Consider the following 19,158-nt stretch of genomic DNA (forward strand, 5'->3'; position numbering starts at 1 on the left):
GAGTGCTATGAATGGATAGGGGGCAGGGGGAATATGAGAAATCTCTACATTCTGCACAAAACTGCTGTGAAAAAAATAAAGGCTTTTAAAAAAGGCTATTTAAAAATGGCTAGGGGTCTCGCAGGGCCTCATCATGGAAGAACTTTGGTATAAAGGAGAGGACTTGTGAATTTGATGCAAGGGTTCTGGCAATCCATGGAAGAGTCTACAACAGAGAGGGCATAATGGGATTTGTTCTTTGGACAGATGCCTCATCAGGCAGAGAACACTACAGGGCCCTGTTTGGCTGAGAGTGGGATTCTTGTGTTCATGTGTATGGGAGATTTCACATAAAACATCTGCCCTCCCATCACTACCCAGCTCTGCTAAGCCAATTGGATCCTATGAAGCATCACTGGATGACTCTCATGAAGGATTTCAGCTCAAACCCACTCCTGTTTCCAAATTATTATTTTTTTCTTCAACTATACAATTTAGTTTTAGAAAGTGTTATAGAAAGATTTTTATCTATTAAGCATGGGCTCATAGTTTTCTTGGAAATACAATGGGAAAGTAGCTCAGCATCTTGTCCTTTTCTTAAAATTTTCTCTAGATTTAGGTGTTTACTTAACAAAAGGAATAATATAGCAAATTCTTATTACCCATCACCCCCTATCTGAAAAAAACTAATAAAAGTAGACAAAATGTAAGAGATGATGGTTTTCAAATATTGGATTGTATTCCCTGAGAGTGAGCAAATGAAAGAAATGAGCCCTAAAAAATGAGCCCCACTTACAGCCTGTCTAGGTTTTCCAGCCACTGTGCAGGAAAGGGGAACCCGGGCAGAGCCTGGAACTTTCTGAACTGAAGAGAAGGACCCAGGGACCTGGGAGGCCAAGGCAACTACTGTTTTCAGGGCAGGGTATGGAGAGGAGAGGAAAGATCCAGAGATATATAGAGAGAGTCTTTTGAAGTATTTAGCTTACCCCCGATCAACATGTGTGTGTCAGGAAACAACCCAAATCCAGGAAAGGAACCACTTGAAAGGAACAGAGGGGAGGACCCCCTGAGCTCACAAAAGGCTGGGAAGTGTTTGTGTTTTCACCTGCCTGCTGAAAACCTTGTAACTCATGGGGAACTAAGTAGAGTGTCTTTCAAAGTATTTCCTCAGAAGATAAACAAAATTAGCCCCAGAATAATGGCTATTCTGGTCCTGCCTAATAAATCCTAATGGTAAGCCTTGAAGCGATCAAACTATTCCCAAGTAACTAAACTGTATCTCAGAACAAAGTTCAAGAATATTTAAATATTTAAATATGAAACTATCCAATACATGACAAGGTAAAATTCACAATGTCTATCATCTAGCAAACAATTAGTAAGTATTCATCGAAGCAGGAAAATATGATACATAATGAAAGAAAAATCAGCTACAGTCATGTGCCATTTAACGATGGGGATACATTCTGAGAAATGCATTGTTAGGTGATTTCATCATTGTGTGAATGTCCTCAAGTGTACTTACCCCACACTAGATGGCATAGCCTACTATACAACTAGGTAGACAGAAAATCAGTAAGGAAAACTTGAAAAACACTATAAAAAAACTTAACAAAATTGGCATTTATGTAACAATCCACCCAACAATAGTAGAAGATACATTCTTTTCAAATACCCATGGAGCATTCACCAGAACCACATTCTAGGCCATATTACAAACCTTGACAAATCTAAAAGTCTTGAAATCATACAAAACATATTCACAAACCATAACAAATAAACTGGAAATTGAATCAATAACAGATAGATATCCGAAAAATCCCCAAACATTAGAAAATTAAATTGAACATCTATATGCAAAAAAGAAAAAAAAACTTTGATTCATATGTCATGGCATTAAAAAACCTCAGGGTGGATGATAGATTTAATTGTAAAACCTACAATTATAAAATTTCTAGAAGAAAACATAGAAGGAAATCTTTGTAATTTTGGGTTAAGAAAAATTTCTTACATATAACACAAAAAGCACAATGCATAAGAGAAAGGATAGATATATTTGAGTTAATCTAAATTAAAAACTTCTGAACTTTACAAGACCATTAGATTGCAAACTGAGAGAACATTTTTGCAATGAATATAACATAAAAGACTTTAATTCAGAATATATAAAATATTCTCAAAACTTAATAAGAAACCAACAACCCAATATAAAAAAAAAGGCATAAAGACTTGAATAGATAGTTTATAGTAGAAAATATACAGATGGTGAATAGGCACATGGAAGGATGGTTAATGTCATTATTCATTAGGAACTGCAAATTAAAACTAGAATGTGATACCGCTACAAATAAAAAAAATGACTATATCAAATTGTGGTAAGGTTGTGGGGCAGCTATTTTCATATGCTGCTGGTAGAAATATGAAATGCTACAATTGTATTAAATAGTTTGTCAGTCTTTAAATAAAGCTCAACATCTTCCTTTCATATGATCCAACCATCCTACTCCAAGAGAATAGGAAGCATATATTCATATGAATCCTTATTTAAAAATACTCATTAGCATCTTTATATGTAATAGCCAAAATTTAAAACACTCGCATATTCACCCACAGCTAAATGGATTAGCAAACTGGTGCATTTATACTATCAAATATGATTCAAAATATAAAAAACTGAGATAATAATATACACAAAAATATGGATAAGTCTAAAAATAATTACACTGAGTGAAATAAGCCAGAATGAAAAGAATATATGCTGTGTTATTTGATTTATATATAATTGTGGAAAATGTAAACTAACATATAACAGAAAGATTAGTAGTTGCCTATGGACAGGAAGGGCTGGGAGCAAGGGGAATGAGGAAATTTGGGGGACATTGGATATGTCAACTATCTTGATCATGATGATGGCTTCATGAGTTAAACTTGTCATCGGTCTCCTCAAATCCAGAGGCAATTACATTATACCCTGTAAGCATTGTTGGGGAGCTATTTTTTAACATTTGCACTTATCTTTATAAATAATGCGCATATACTGTTATATTTGACAAACACAGGCTTTCCCTGTTGACTTACTCTTACAGAAGATGAGGGTTTTGCTCTTTTCCCCTCTCTGTTCTCTCTCAGCCACACTCTCTGTCACTTTCACAGTATAGTTATGGCCATGTTTTCTTAATGAATTTTCTGTATTTAAAATGCTGATGTAAATATTATTCAAAGAAGAGCCATATGGTATACTGTGATTATATTTTCTTTCTTTTACCACTGATATTAATAATTATCTTTGTTTTTTATTTGCTTGGTTTTCTCTGTACTTATACTTTCCATGTTTTATTATAATTTTTATAATATTTTTCCACAAGGTCAATAACAACAAGTTGTCTATAAGATCACATTTTTATCTTATAGGTCTCTAATCTCCTCTTTGTGTCAGTTACTCTTCAGGCCTGCTACATAACTGTCTCTGGGGGCGTTTCTATTACTCTTATTCTTGAACTTGGATGGATCCCCTGTATCCTGGCCCCAGATATCTCTTTCTTGATTTATTCCGTTGGTTGAGCATCTTCTCTAGGAGTTTCTTCAGGTTCACAAGGGTAGAGTATCAGAGAGCATAACGTTGACAGCCCTTCTGGCTCTAGTATGGATTGGTTACCCATCTCAGTCTTCTTCCTCCATCACTCTGAGATTCCCTTCACTTTCTTCCTATGTAGATCTCCTCTTTCCTCGATCTCATGTTTTCCTATCTCCTGGCCTATTCCCTTGTATTGGTGTATATCCCCTAGTATTTTATAAGAAAGTTTGTGTGGGAGAAATGTTTTGAGATGTGATTTATCTGAAATTATCTTTATTTTACTCTTATGGCTGATTAATAGGTACCTGAATGCAAAATTCTGGAAATAATTATTCTTCCCCAGCCCTGGCTTTATTGAAATATAATAAATAATTAGTTGCTCGTGTTTACATTGTACAATTCAATGAGTTTCTTTCAATTATAGTTGGCATACAATAATATACCAGTTTCAGTTGTACAGCATAGTGATTAGAGATCTATATAACTCACAAAGGGATCACCCCACTAAGTCTAGTACTCCTCTTCCCCCTCTACATATTTACTACAACATTATTAATTACTTTCTTTATGCTATACTTTATATCTCCATGTCTGTTTTGTAACTCTCCATTTGTACTTCTTAATCTCTTTGCCCTTTTTTACCATACCCCCAATCCTCGTCCCATTTAGTAGCTCCCAAAATAGTCTGTGTATCTATGAGTTTGCTTTCATTTTTGTTTTTTGTTTTTGTTGTTGTTCTTTAGATTCCATATGTACATGAAATCATGTGATATTTGTCTTTCTTTGACTTACTTCATTCGGCATAATACCCTTTAGGTCCATCAAGACAATGTCTTTTCCTATCTCCTTCCTTTCAGTCTGTGTGTGTCTTTTAATCTGAAGTGAGTCTCATATGTAGGGGTATTGTTTTCTTATCCATTCAGCCACCCTATCTTTTGGTCAGAGCACTTAATCCTTTTACATTTGAGGTACTTGTTGATAGGAATGTTGTTATTACCATTCTTTATTCCTGGTTTTCATACATGTTTTTTCTTCTTAAAGAAGTCTCTCCAACATTTCCTGTAGTACTGGCTTGGTGTTGATAAATTCCTTTGGCTTATTTTTGTCTAGGAAGCTCTTTATCTGTTCTTATACTCTAAATGACAGCTTTGCTGGTAAAGAATTCTTGGTTGTAGATCCTGGATTTTCATCACGTTGAATATTTTGTGCCAAGCCCTTCGGTCCTGCATAGTTTCTTTTGAGAAATCAGCTGCCAGTCTTATGGGTACTCCCTTGTAGGTAACTAACTGCTTTTCTCTTGCTGTTTTTAAGATTCTCTCTTTGTAGTTAACCTTTGGCATTTTAATTATGATGTGTCTTTGTGTGGGCCACTTTGAGTTCCTGACTTTTGGACTCTCTGAGCTTCCTGGGGTTATGTTTCTATTTCCTCCACTAGGTTAGGGAAGTTTTCCATCATTATTTCTTCAAATAGTTCTTCAACCTTCTGTTCTTTTTCATGTTCCCCTATGATCTGGAAGTTTTTACATTATTACATTATTTACATTATTTAAATTATTATGATATTCTTGGCTTCTTTTTCTTGCCGTTCTGATTAGGTATCCTTGGCTCCCCCATCCACTCTATCAGTGTTTCAATCTTCTTTATTCACTCATGTATGAACACAAATAATGTGTTCTCCATTTCTGACTGGTTCCCTTTTATAATTTTCATTTCTATTTTTATGCTTTTTTTTTTATCTCTTTGTAAAAGTTCTCATTGAGTTCATCTAACTTCCCTTAATTTCACTGAGCATCTTTATAACCAGTATACTGAACTCTGCATCTGTTAGATTACTTGCTTGACTCCATTATTCCCGGATCTTTGTTCTGTTCTCTCATATGGTTTCTACTTCTTTGTCTTCCCATTTTGGCTGCCTTTCTGTGTCTGTTTCTATGTACTAAGCAAAGCTCCTAAGTCTCCCAGTCTTATTAGCATAGATTTGTGAATTAGGTATCCAGTGGAACAGTCCTGAGAGGGGTTCAGCTGCAGGCCAAGCTTAGCCCCAAGCCTGTGACCCTCTAGGTCACCTGTTAAGATTCAGCAAGCAATACACAGATGCTGTCCTTATAGTCTCCTCAAGAAGCCACACGAGAAACTGAGGCCAACTGCCATGAATGTGAGTCTTGGGGTTGGCTCAGTAAGGAGCACTGTGGACTCACTGAAGATACAACTGATCATGGCTTGGGTGGGCCAAATAGTTGAGAAAGGTGAAGTTTCAGGAAATCTCCTGGGTGCAGCAACCTCTGTTATCCTGTTCGTGGTGGCACTTGTGTCCACACACTGGGTGGGGGAAGGGTTCAACAGGAAAAATAGATACTGCCATCACTTCTGTCTGGGAGAAAGCCTCACCTCTGGCCCGCACACCAACAACTCAGTGACCCTCTGTAAGTCCCTGGTATCCCTTGAGAAGCCTACCTGGAGGCAGTGCTCAGAATGAGCAAGTCTGTCACTATGAAAATCCAGTTGTGGACAATGCCTTTAAAAGGTGTCTGCAACTGCCTTAGTCTCTGTCCTACTCAGCCGCTTGGATGGGCAGCCTTATGTCTTTGCCCCCTCCTACCTTCTACCATTGCAGGTTAATTAATTATTTCTCTCTCTAGTTGTAGTGCTTCTGTTATTCTAGTTCCCAGGTGACTTTACTTGCTGTTTGCTCTGTGTTTCCATCTCAACTTTGATGTGGTCGCAAGAGGGAAAAACAAAGCCACTATCATCTATGCCATTTTTAAGTGCCTCTGGAAATAATTATTCATCAAGAAGGTGGTGCTTACTTGTTTTCTAGTGTCCTGTGTGCTTCTAAGAAGGCCAAAGGCATTCTAAGTCTTAATCCACTGTATGTGACCCAGTTTTTCCTTAATGAAGTATATAGATTCTGATATTGTCCCTGTGCTCTAAATGTTCACAGTAACGGGCCTGTCTTCACCTATTTGATGGGTACTCCAGAGACTTCTCAATCTGGAAGCACATGTCTTTCAGATCAGGTGTTCTTGTTTGTTTGATTTCCTCCATTTTGTTTTCTATGTTTTATCTTCAGAAATTCTTATTGCTTGGATATGCACATTGTCTTAGTTCAGGCCCCCAAGAAGTAGACCTTGGGATGAAAGTTTGTGTGCAAGTGACTCATTAAAGAAGCATGAATGAGGGAGCAAGAAGTAAGGGGAAGCAGCCAGAAGGGTGAGGTTTCAGGCAAATCTCCATGGAGTGGAAAGGAGCTCAGTAATCCAGCAGGGTATTCTGGATTGCAAGCTGTACTTCAGAACTTTCCTGTCCTAAGATAAAGAAGCTAGCATTTCATACTTCCATGTTCTACTGACCCAGGGCTATTCAGGGGATTTAAATTTCCATTATTAAATTCCCTGGGGATACAAGTCATATGGCTCTGCAGCCACTGAGAACAAAAGTGCTCCAACACTGAGGGAGGGGAACAGATGAAGATGGAGAATTTGGACAGGACATGACAGGGGTCACTACATGGTCTCCTGGAGAGGGCCTCTGTTTTTTTCTGCCCTATTTTCTAGCTCTTTGCCTTTTTCTCTTCCCGGAAGATGTCCTCAACTATTTATTTCATTACTTCTAGTAATTTTAAAACTTTTACTTTATTTTTAATTTTTAAGAGATTGCTTTACTTTTTAAAATATTTTTTTAACCCATTTCCTGTTTGCCCTGAGAATACTTGCCGGTGGCACTGTGGCTGTACTGTTTACTGTTACTCATGGATTACAGTCCTAACCTTACCCTCAAAGTTTGCCACAAAATTTCTCACTTTTATGATAATTTTTACATTGCTCTAGTATATTGATAGATTTTGAAATGAATGGCATCATTCTGTTTACAGCATTTTGTTTTTAGAAGTGGTATTTCCATTTACAAAATAGAGTAATTCTCGATCATTGAACATGCCCTGTGTGCTTCTAAAAAAATGCAGCATTCCTAGGTGTGATATTAAATTAGTACTAGCAGCAAGCTGTACTTTTTTTTTCTAAACAGGAAAAGGGTTAAAAAGTATTCTTTCATATTACATGGTTGCAATATACTTATGTATCTCTCAGAGGCTATGAATGATGGTTTTATTGGAATTTCTCTTTACGTATAAGTCTCCTCTAGGTTGCTCATTTTCTCTCTTTCATGATGGAGGCTTTCCTCAGATGTCTGTACCTCCTTGACCTAAGAGCCAGGGCTAAAATGCTACTTGGGATTCAAATCTACAAAATTATCACCAAGTTGTATGTCAAGGAGCTTACTGCCTTTTCTTCCTTCTGTGAATTTTATCCTTCTGTGAATTTTATGGTTTCAGAACTTATATTCAAGTCTTTAATCCATTTTAAGTTAATTTTTTCGTTTGGTATAGCAGTGAGCTAGTTTCATTCTTTTGCTTGTGGCTGTCCAGTTTCCCCAGCACCATTTATTAAAGAGGATTTCTTTTCTCCATTGCATAGTCTTGCCTCCTTTGTTGTATATTAATTTTGCATACATATGTGGATTTATTTTTGAGCTCCCAATTCTGTTCTATTGATCTGTGTGACTGTTGTTATACTAAGTCCATACCGTTTTGATTACTATAGCTCTGTAGTATAGTTTGGAATTGGGGAGAATCATACTTCCAGCTTTGTTCTTTTTTCTAAAGATTGCTTTGGCTATTCAAAATCTTTTGTGACTCCATACAGATTTTATAATTATTTGTTCTACTCTGACTTCAGAGGCAAGAGAAACAAAAGTAATAATAAATAAATGACACTTCATCAGACTAAAAAGCTGCTGCACAGCTAAGGAAACCATTATCAAAATAAAAAGACAACCTATTAAATGAGAGAAGATATTTTCAAATCATATATCTGACACAGACTTAACATCCAAAATATATTAAAAAAACTCATAAAACTCAACAACTAATAGACAAACAATCTGATTTTAAAATGGGTAGATGATGTGAATAGAAATTTTTTCAAAAAAGAAATACAGATGGCAAACAGGTACATGAAAAGATGCTCGATATCGCTAATCCTCAGGGATATGCCAATTTAAACCACAATGAGATATTACCTCATACCTGTTAGAATGGCTATTATCAAATAAGCAAGAAATAACAATCTAGTAAGGATGTAAAGGGAACCCTCCTTCACTGCTTGTGGGAATGTAAATCAGTGTAGCCGCTATGGAAAACAGTGTGAAGATTCCTCAAAAAACTCTGACTAGAACTGCCATACAGGCCAGCATTCCACTTCTTCATATTTATCTGAAGAAAACAAAAGGATTACTTTAAAAAGATAAATGCATTCCCTACGTTCATTGCAGCATTATTTATAATAGCCAAATTATGGAAATAACCTAAGTGTCTATTGACAGATGAATAGATAAAGATGTGATACACATGCAAACATGTGCACCTATGCATGCGAGTGTGCATGCATGTGCGTGCACACACACACACACTGAAATATTTAGCTATAGAAAAGATCAAAATTGCCATTTGTGATAACATGAATGGACCTAGAGGGTATTAGGCTAAATGAAATAAGTCAGATGGAGAAAGATAAATATCATATAATCTTACTTATCTGTGGAATCTAAAAAGCAAAATAAACAAACAAATTAGAAACAAACCCATAGATACAGAGCACAAATTTATGGTTGCCAGAGGGGAATAAGAATGGGGGCTAGGTGAAATGGTTGAAGAGGGTCAATTGTATGTTGATATATGGTAATGAGACTTTTGGTGGAGATCACTTTGTAGTGTATACAGATGTTAAATTATAATGTCGTATACCTGAAAACTTATGTAATGTCATGTACCAGTTTTATCTAAATAATACAACACAACCAAACAAAAAACACTGCTTGTTGCTGCTCCGTCCCCAATCCAAGAGCCTTTGCTTTACCATTTCAGAGAGACAACCTCCATGGTGGATCATGAAAGAGGGGATCTAGGGATCCAAATACTTCTCAAACAACTTTTAGTCAGTCCTCCTAATTTTAGCTCTATTGCTGTAACTTTTTAATTCTAGATGTCCTTGGTGCTGTCAGTTCCTGAGCATTTTGAGACCTCTGCAGTGTAAATTGGGTTGAATTTTTACTTTCCCCATTGTTGGCTTAGGATTCGTCTTTTTCCAGTTTACTTTCCAACTTTTAAAATATTTTTGGTGTTGTATCTTCTGTTCTTCTTGTCATTGTAGATTTGGCCTTTTAAAAATATTTCATTTCATTTTTTTTGATGAAAATATTTCATTTATCTCAATTAGCCATAAGTGAGAAGTCCTTCTGTCCCTTTATTCTCTAGAGGCTGCCTAGCCCCTGGGAGAACAAGTGGAAAAATTTTCAATGCAGCTGTTATCTCTCTGAGCCAAGTAAGTCTGGGCTGCAGCTGGGGCCTACAGGGCACACAAATGAGCACATGGGACCTATGACTGGGTGCCCTGAGGCATAGGTTTTTTAAAAATTAATTAATTAATATTATTTATGTTAGTTTCAGGTAATAGCATAGAGATTAGACATTTATATAATTTATAAAGTGATCTCCCTGATTAGTCTAGTACCCACCTGACATCACACATAGTTATTACAATATTATTGACTATATCCCTTATGCTGTACTTCACATCCCCATGACTATTTTGTAACTACAAATATATGCTTCTTAATCTCTTCACCTTTACCACCTACCCCCACAACCCCTCCCATTTAGAGGTCACCAGTTCTCTGTAATTATGAGTCTGTTTTTGTTTTTGTTTATTCATTTATTTGCTCCTTAGATTTCATATATACGTGAAATCATATGGTATTTGTCTTTCTCTATCTGACTTATCTTACTTAGCATTATACCCTCTAAGTCTATCTATGTCATTGTAAATGGTTACATATTTTTTATGGCCAAGTAATATTTCCTTGTAACATAAGATCTTTATTTAATTGTCTATTGTGGAAGCTTAGGTTGCTTCCATATCTTGAATATTGTAAATAATGCTGCAGTGAACATAGGGGTGCGTATGTCTTTTCAAATTAGTGTTTTGGTTTTCTTTGGATGAATACCCAGAAGTGCAATTCATATGGTAGCTTTATTTTTTATTTATTTTTTATTTTTTGAGGAACTTCCAAACTGTTTTTCATAGTGGCTGCACCAATTTTCAATGCCATTAACAGTGCATGAAGATTCTCTTTACTCCACATCCTCACTAATACTCGTTGTTTTTTGATTTATAGATGATAGCCATTTTGACAGGTATGAGGTGTTATCTCATAGTGATTTTAATTTGCATATCTCTGATGATTAGTGATCTTGAGCATCTTTTCATATGTCTATTGGCCATCTGTATGTTCTCTTTGAAGAAATACTTATTCAGGTCTACTGCACAATTTTTTAAATTGAATTTTTTTTTTGGTGTTGAATTGTTTTAATTTTTAAATAAATTTTGTATAACACCTTATCATATGTATCATAAGCAAATATCTTCTCCCATTCAGCAGGTTGTCTTTATGTTTTGTTGATGGTTTCTTTTGCTGTACAAAACCTTTACAGTTTGATATAGTCCATTTGTTTATTTTTTATTTTGTTTCCCTTGCCCAAGAGCAATGTCAGAGAGTATACTACTTATGTTTTGTTCTAGAAGATTTATGCTTTGGTGTCTTACATTTAAGTCTTTAATCCATTTTGAGTTTATGCTTCTGTATTATGTAAGAACGTGGCCCAGGTTTTTTTTTTTTGTTTTGTTTTTGTTTTTTTTTTGTATATAACATAGGTTTATTTCTGATGTCTGTGGTTGACCTGTGTAGAGAAATTCATCCAGAAAAGGGGAGGGAAGTGGGATAGGGGGATGCTCCAATAAGTAGAGGTAGTTCTGAGAATCAAAGACTGATCAAGTACCCTGTGCTTCTAGACCACTTGCTCACAAAAATTAGTTGTGCCTCTTGGTCAACAAATGCTTGTGCTCATGATTTCTCACTTATTATTATTATTTTTTGCAATAAACTTGTGAGGTTGTTACTATTACTTTCCTTTTAAAAGGAGGAGGCTCAGGCCCAGAGGGGTGGGCCATGAGAGTCTAATGTGACAGAGCTGGGAAATAGGACATACCATGAGTCTACCATCTACATGCAGAGACTTTGAAGTGTCTTGGGAACAACTTAGAGGCAGAGGCCATACAACAGCAACTGGGTGTGAGTGTTTGGGATCAGATGTAATAAATTGTTGAGTTATCTATAGAATTTTTAAAATTTTTTTCTTTTTTTAACATTTTATTTATTTATTTGTTTGTTTGTTTGTTTGTTTGTTTGTTTTTCACCTCCCTCCTCCCTCTCTCCCCTCTGGTAACTACTAGCCCATTGTCCATGTCCAGAAGTCTCTATTTGTCCTGTTAATTTGTTGTGTTTAGGTTTATATCCCACATATAAGCGATGTCACATGATTTTCAGCCTTTTTTGTCTGGCTTATTTCACTTAACATGATTATCTCGAGGTCCATCCAGGTTGTCGCAAACGCCAGTATTTCATCTCTTCTTATAGCTGAGTACTATTCAAATTACCACAAATTCTTTAGCCAATCATATATTGTAGGACACTTCAGTTGCTTCCATGTCCTGACCACTATGAATAATGCTGCTATGAACATTGGTGTGCAAACATCTTTTCAAATATGAGTTTTCAAGTCTTTGGAGTAAATACCCAGTAGAAGGATTGCTGAATCATATGGTAGATCAATTCTTAGTTTTTTGAGGAAGCTCCATACTGTTTTCTATAGTGGCTGTACCAATTTTCAGTCCCACCAGCAGTGTATGAGGGTTCCTTTTTCTCTGCATCCTCTTCTACATCTGCTATTACTTGTCCTGTTGATTATAACCATTCTAACAGGTGTGAGATGGTATCTCATTGCGGTTTTGATTGGCATTTCCCTAATAGCTAGCAATGTTGAGCATCTTTTCATATATTTGTTGGCTATTTGTATGTCCTCTAGGGAGAAGTGTCTGTTCAGGTCCTCTGCCCAGTTTTTGACTGAATATTTGTTGTTGTTATTGAGTCATATGAATTCTCTGTATATTTTGGATATTAGGCCCTTATCAGAGGCGTTGCTTGCAAATATATTTTCCCATTTGGATGATTGTCTCTTCATGTTGTTGACAATTACTTTTGCTGAGCAGAAGCTTTTTAGTTTGATGTAGTCCCTTTCATTTGTTTTAGCTTCTACTTTCCTTGCTTTATAGGTCAAATTAATAAAATTCTCTTTAAGTCCAAGGTCCTCAAGTTTAGTTCCTATGTTTTCTTCTATGCATTTTATTGTTTCAGGTCTTATATTCAGGTCCTTAATCCATTTAGAGTTAATTTTGGTGTGTGGCAATAGACAGTAGTCTAGTTTCATTCTTTCGCAGGTGGCTTTCCATTTTTCCCAGCACCATTTATTGAAGAGGCTTTCCTTTTTCCACATTATGTTTTAGTCTTTTTTGTTGAAAATCATTTGCCCATGTAAACATGGGTTTACTTCTGGGTTCTCGATTCTGTTCCACTGATTTGTGTGTTTGTTTGGCTGCCAGTACCATGCTGTTTTGATTACTGTCACTTTGAAGTATAATTTGAATTGGATGATGCCTCCAGCCTCATTCTTTTTCTCAGTATGGCTTTGGCAATTCAGGGTCTTTTGTGCTTTCATACAAATCTAATGATATTTTAGTTTTATTTCTTTAAGAAATGCCAATGGATTTTTGATGGGGATTGCATTAACTCTGTATAATGCTTTAGGAAATATGGTCATTTTAACTATGTTGATTCTTCCAATCCAAGAACATGGAATATCTTTTTATTTTTTTGGTCTTCTTTGATTTTTTAAAATAGGGTCTTTTTGTTGTCATTATATAGGTCCTTTAACATGTTTTGTTAAATTTATTCCTAGGTATTTTATTCTTTTTGTTGCAATTGCAAAAGGAATTATTTATTCCAGTTCTTTTTCTGGTACTTTATTATTACAGTATAGAAATGCAATGGAGTTTCGAATATTGATTTTGTATCCAAAAACTTTATTGTATTTGCTTACTGTTTCTAGTAGTGTTCTTGTGGAGCCTTTAGAATTTTCTATATAGAGAATCATGTCATCTGCAAATGGTGACAGTTTGACTTCTTCATTTTCTATTTGAATGCCTTTTATATCTTTCTCTTGCCTGACTGCACTCATGAGGACCTCCAATGTTATATTGAATAACAGTGGTGATAGTGGACAACCTTGTCTTGTTCCTCATCTTAGAGGTTTTTAGTTTTTCACCATTAAGTATAATGTTGGCTGAGGGCTTGTCATATATGGCCTTTATTATGTTAAGGTACTTTCCTTTGATCATAAATGAATGCTGTATCTTGTCGAAGGCCTTTTCTGCATCTATTGATATGATTATATGATTTTTATTTTTTAATTTGGTATGTGGTGTATCACATTAATTGATTTGCATATGTTGTACCATCCCTGTGTCCCTGGAAAAAAGCCCACTTGATCGTGGTGTATAATCTTTTTAATATGTTGCTGTATTCGGTTTGCTAGTATCTTACTTAGGATTTTTGCATTTGTGTTCATGAGATATTGGTCTGTAGTTTTCTTTTTTTTTATGTTATCTTTACTAGGTTTTGGTATCACAGCAATATTGGCCTCAAAAAATGAGTTGGGAAGTATTGCTTCCTCTTTGATTTTTTGGAGGAGTTTGAGGAGAATAGGTATTAAATCTTCTTTGAATGTTTGATAAATTCACCAGTCATCTGGTCCCGGAGTTTTACTTTTTGGTAGGTTTTTGATGGTTGTTTCAATTTCCATACTGCTGATTGGTCTATTTAGATTTTCCAGTTCTTCTTAATTCAGTCTAGGAAGACTGTATTTTTCTAAGTACTAGTCCATTTCTTCTGGGTTATTAAATTTGGTGTTACTTACTTTTTCATAGCATTCTTGTATGATCCTTTGTATTTCTGCAGTGTCTGTCATAATTTTCCCTCTTTCATCCTTGATTTTATTTATTTGTGCCCTTTCTCTTTTTTCTTCAGTGAGTCTAGCCAGAGGTTTGTCAACTTTATTAACCTTCTCAAAGAACCAGTTCTTTGTTGCATTTGTTTTTTCTATTGTTTTGTTTTCAATTTCATTTATTTATGCTTTAATTTTGATTATTTCTTTCCTTCTGCTGACATAGGCTCTTTTGTTCTTCCCTTTCTCGTTTTTTAAGATAAAGCATTAGGTTGTTTATTTGGGCTTGTTCTTGTTTTTGGAGATAGGCCTGTAATGATATGAACTTTTCTCTTATGACCTCTTTTGGTATGTCCCCAAAATTTTGATATGTTTTACTATCATTATCATTTGTTTCCATTTCTCTCTTCTTATTTCTTCTCTAACCCAGTTATTCTTTAGTAGTATGTTGTTTAATCTCCATGTATTTATGATTCTTTCTGCTTTTTTTTTCTTTTTTTACACTTGATCTCTAGTTTCAAAGCATCATGAACAGAGGGTATGGTTGGTATGATTTCAACTCTCTTATATTTGTTGAGGCTATCTCTGTGTTCCAGTATGTGGTCAATCCTTGAGAATGTTTCATGTGCACTAGAGAAGAATGTATAAGCAGCTGTTTGGGAATGCAAGGCTCTCTAAATGCCAGTTATATCTAGTTGGTATAATGTGTCATTTAAAGATGTTATTTCCTTATTGATTTTCTGTTTAGTTAATCTGTCCATATCCAACAGTGGGTGTTTGGGTCCCATACTATGATAGTGTTTTGGTCTGTTTCTCCCTTTAGTTTTGTTAGTAATTACTTTACATATTTAGGGGCTCCCTGATTGGGAACACAGATATTAATAAGCGTTATGTTTTCTTGGTGTATGATTCCCTTTATCATTATGAAGTGTCCATCAGTATCTTTCTTTCTTTTTTTATTTTGAAGTCTATTTTGTCTGATATTAGTACTGCTATTCCCACTTTTCCCTGACTGCCATTTTCTTGATATATCATTTTCTACCCTTTCACTTTGAGTCTGCATTTGTCTTTGGAATTGAGATGTGTCTCCTGGAGGCTGCACATGATTGTGCTTTGTTTTTTGATTCATTCTGCAACTCTGTGCCTTTTTATTGGTGAGTTCAGTCCATTTACATTTAGGGTGATTATTGAAATATGTGGTTTTCTTATAGCCATTTTATGCTTTGCTTTCTGGTAGCTCAGTGTTTCCATTGCTTCCTTGTTCCTGTGTTCTGTTTTCTTTACTTTGGTTGGCTTTTGTGGGTTTTCCACCTGGTCCTTCTTGTTTTATGTTATATATTTCTGTTCTGAATCTTTGGCATGTAGTTACTATTATGAATGTGTAAAGTATCATTATATGTATACACAGTCATCCCTTTTCTTCTATGTGTGACTTATCTTCATTCCTCAATATGTTCCTATGTATGCTGAACATTATCACTATCTTGCTAGAGCAAATCTCTTCTTATTTTAAACTTATAATGCCCCATTGTCTCAATATGTTCCTATGTATGCTGAACATTCATCACTATCTTGCTAGAGCAAATCTCTTCTTATTTTAAACTTATAATGCCCCATTCCTAGTAAGGGTTGCTCTCCTTTGCTTCTATCTGCCTGCTAGTCACTTTACTTCTAGTATGTATCTTTTCATCATTTTTTTTTTAGTTGAGCTGACCACTTTCAGTATTTCCTGTAGTGTAGGCCTCATGCTGGAGAATTCTCTCAATTTTTGTATGCCTGGAAATGTCTTTATTTTTCCTTCATATCTAAAAGAGAGCCTAGCTGTGTAAATTATTCTTGGCTGGTAGTTCCTTTTATTTTATAGTTTGAATATTTGGTTCCACTTCTTTCTGGCTTGTAAGGCTTGTGCTAAGAAGTCTGACTATTATTGAATGGATTTCCCTTTTAGGTTACTGTCTTCTTTTCCTTGTCTGCCCTGAGAATTCTGTCTTTGTTGTTGATTTTTGATAATTTTAACACAATGTGTCTTTGTGAAGGCCTTTCAGAGTTGAGATAATTTGGCATTCTATTGACTTCTTAATTCTAAGCTCCAGCTCATTTCTTAGATTTGGGAAATTCTCATCACCTATTTGTCTAAAAATACTTTCTAATGCTTGCTCCTTTTCTTCCCTTAGAGAATGCCCATTATTCTTATGTATCCTCTCCTGATGTTCTTGTATTTCTCTTTCATTATTTTTCATTCTTAAGTTTCTCTCTTCTTCCTTGTGATTTATTTCTAGGTTTCTATCTTCGATATCACTGATCCTTTTTCCATTTGTTTGACTCTATTGCCCAAGCTTGGTATTTCATTTTTCAACTCTTGTAGTTTTTTCTTTATCTTCAGAAGGTCTCTTCGGTTCTTTTCGAGGGTTTCAATCTCCTTGCTAAAGAACGCATTCTGCTCATCTAGTTGTTATTTCAATTCCTTAAATTATTGATATATTTTTTTCAGATATCACTGAGGTTTTTTTCAGAAGTACTATCCTGAATTCTCTGTCATTTAAGTTGCATATTTTTATGTCTATATGCTTATATTCTGAAGATTTTTCTTTTTCTTTCTGAGATGCCTTGTTCCTTAGTTATTCATGGTGTTTAGTGGACTATTTCTCTTCCTGGGCATTAATAGAAGGATTTCTTGCTTTTTTTTTTTCTTCCAGAAAGATTTATTATATAATGGTCCCTAGCTTGTTACAAATAAGGTGTTTTTCTTGTGGTTTCCAGTAGGTGGCATCTAAACCTCTTGAATACTGCTTTGTATAAAGTCTTCATAATGTCTTTTTCCCACTTATAGTTGTTTAATAAAGACTCTCAGTTCCTGTCAGTGTTAGCAACAGTTTTGGTGGTGTTTGCTCAGATTCCCCTTGGGCTCCGCAGCATTTCTTCTCAGAGTGTATGGGGGGGAGGGGTCTTCTGGTTTGGGGAATGGCAGCTGCGGCTTAGCCTCTGTTTTGCAATTGCAGCTAGTAAAAATCAACAGTTGTTTCTTCCCGTCCCCTCTTTTTACCGTCCCCATTTCTCTGCCTTCTGCCCTGAAGATTGGGCACTGCCATCGGCCACGTGGAGCTCACAGCACTCCCAGGCAGGTCTGTTCAGTAAACTCTTGGCACCTTCTCTTCTCCCCCTCCTACTATAGGGAGCTCCAGCTGTGAGGAGCTGCATCTTTGTTTCTCCCAGTCCACCATCTGACACCTGGGGTTCTGACCTGTGGTAACTCTTATGTGCAGATCCCATGCTCAGATATGCTGGTGTGCAGTTTGGGTTTTTTTTTGTGGAGTTTCATATGTTCAGCTTATTGTTGTTTCAAGGGTGAAGATCTAGGAATGTCTCTCACACCACCATGTTTAATCCGATCCATCTATAGAATTTTAAACACTTTATTCAACTATCCTTTGTTCATCCCTGTGGTCAGCATTCATTATCTGGCAAAAGAAACACTCAGAATAAACCTGTACAGTGACAGATGGTATATAATTGCAGCATCACTGTGTTGCAGGTCTGAAAAAATAAATATTGTATGTCAAGTATATTTTTATAAAAAATTAAAAGAAATCAATTTGATTTAGTTATCTAGTTATACCAGAACTAGCATTCAAATGATTAAATTGAGGGCTTTGGAACACTATAGCAAGCAACTACTGCTTTTCTTTTCTTGTAAGAACTACAGTGTACAAAAAGCTTCAGGAAATATTGTGGCTTTAAAAAAATAAACATGAGATTTGGAGGCCTAAGATCAAATTTTTGTCAGTCATTTACTAACTGTATTAAAGTTCAGAAAGTGATTTATCTTCTATGAGCTTGTTTTTCCATTTATAAAGTAGAAAATTGTAGATTGTTGCAAGGATTCAATGAAATAAATAATGTATAATACCTAACTATAAATGATGTTCAAAAGCTGTTCATTTTTTTTTCACTTGTGTATCAATAGCTCGTAATGATAAGGGATGAAATAATTTTGGATGAGAAAATTTGTTCAGAATATTTATAGTTATAGTTTTAAAATTTACAATTTTCCAAACTAAGAAATTTTAATGACTAACAAAAACACTCAAATAGAGACATATTTTTGAAAAGAAACCGTGATTGCTGGAAGCCTGTATGGGTTTCTTAAAAAAAGTCATGGCTTAATGACATTTTGTTTAATTGCACAGATACTTAAGCCATAAAACCCCGTGCTTTTTTAAAAAAAAATTTTTAGGCGAGCAACCCTTGGTCAACCTCACAGATTGCAAAGACCTTGTCAGCTTCCAATCCATTATTTTTTTATTTTTTACAGCTACAGTACCTGCTCTTCCTAGGTGGTCTACCATCCAAGTACTAACCAGGCATGACCCTGCTTATCTTCCAAGATCAGATGGGATCGGGCTTGTTCAGGGTAGCATGGTCATAGACAAGATCCAGTCTTATTAAGTAGAGTGCATTATGAGTTCTATAAAATATTTGGCATTTCTAATTATGGTACTGTGGACAAAATGGGCCTACGAGCTTGGACAAGAGTGGCTGCAACTAGATGGCACATAGGCCAAACTCCATATCCTCAGCTTGAGGGATGAACCTCATTTAGTTCAAATGCATTTAAAATTTTTTCATTTACAGTTGATACTCAATATTATTTTAT

General features: G+C 35.5%; 1 pseudogene; it reads right to left on the bottom strand.

The window, feature by feature from the left end:
* Positions 1-18,813: 18,813 nt before the first annotated feature.
* LOC118614027 lies at positions 18,814-18,932 on the bottom strand (annotated as a pseudogene).
* Positions 18,933-19,158: the final 226 nt, after the last annotated feature.

Source organism: Rousettus aegyptiacus, unplaced genomic scaffold (genome assembly GCF_014176215.1).
Source record: "Rousettus aegyptiacus isolate mRouAeg1 unplaced genomic scaffold, mRouAeg1.p scaffold_m13_p_2, whole genome shotgun sequence".
In the NCBI taxonomy this organism is placed as follows: domain Eukaryota; kingdom Metazoa; phylum Chordata; class Mammalia; order Chiroptera; family Pteropodidae; genus Rousettus; species Rousettus aegyptiacus.